Raw genomic sequence first — 1440 nt, forward strand, 5'->3', positions numbered from 1 at the left:
TTCAGCATTCTCCGCCAGCACCACAGCTCAAAAGCATCAACTCTTCTTCGGTCTTCCTTATTCATTGTCCAGCTTGATAAGGCATGGCAGGCTGCTAAACAACACATGTGGCTCCATGCTGGGTCCAAGCCCAAAGCTGTAGACCATCCCCAAAGCATCTCTTTATATATGGGAAGTGGCCCACATCCCTAAGGCAGTAACTCAGGTTCTTACAGTAGATTCCACCATGGAGCTGACTGCCAGTCTCATCATGGGGAATACTACATCCAGCTGCCCAGCTACTCAACCAGGCCCAGCCAAGTTGACAAGAACCTTAACTGCCACACGTGGAGAAGAATTTCTGGGTATTTTGGTAACTCTAACTTTTTGAGGGACCCCCAGACTGTGTCCCATCAGCCATGGACAAGAGTTCCAGTTATTCCACCTCCTCACCAAGTCTTTGCATTTTTAGTTCTTCTGATCACAGCCATCGTGGGTCAAGCTGCCATCTCACTGTGGTCTTCATTAGCATTTCCCTAATGACTCAGGTCATGTTGTCTGAATGGAACAGTCGCTGGAGAAGGATATGATGCTTGGTAAAGGGGAGGGTCTGCGAGAAAGGAGAAGACCCTCAGTGAGACGCACTGACAGGGGCTACAGGGATGGGGTTCAGCAACAATTGTGAGGATGGTGCAGGACCGCACAGTGTTTCATTCCATTGTATACAGAGTGACCATGGGCCACAACTGACTTGACAGCAGCTAACAACAACAGCAACACAACAACGATGGAGACATTGAACATCTTTTCCTTGTCGGCCCTTTGCACATCTTCTTCCCTTGCCAATTTGTTAATTGGATTATTTGTCTTTTTAAATTGGATTGTTTGTCTTTTCCTTGTTGAATTGTAGTTCTTTTAATGGGAAGAACATGGTATTGTTCAAGCTGAAAGAACTGAAGAAAAAACTTCAAGCCTTGACTTGCAAACCTTAAAGATTCCATGGGCAAAATATGGACTGATACAGGAAACATCCAAGAAGATGGAAGGAATACACAGAGTCATTGTACCAAAAAGAACGGGTTGGTCTTGATCCATCTCGGGAGGTGGCATGTGATCAAGAACTGATGGCACGGAAGGAAGAAGGAAAAGCTTCATTAAAGGAGTTGGGAAAAACACGGCTCCAGGAATTGACAGAACACCCACTGAGATGTTTCAACAAACCAATGTCACACTGGAGGCACTCACTCAGCTATGCCAAGAGATTTGGAAGACAACTAGCTGGCCAACTGACTGGAAAAGATGCATTCTGCCCATTCCAAAGAAAGATGATCCCACAGAGCATGGAAAGTATTGAACAATGTCATTAATGTCACACGCAAGTAAAATCTTTTTTTTTTTTTTTTTATTAGGATTTGGGTGAAGATTTACAGAGTAAATTCACTTTTCATACAGCAGTTCACA

Source organism: Orycteropus afer, unplaced genomic scaffold, assembly GCF_000298275.1.
Source record: "Orycteropus afer afer isolate SDZICR_OR568_19922 unplaced genomic scaffold, OryAfe1.0 scaffold00713, whole genome shotgun sequence".
Lineage (NCBI taxonomy): Eukaryota > Metazoa > Chordata > Mammalia > Tubulidentata > Orycteropodidae > Orycteropus > Orycteropus afer.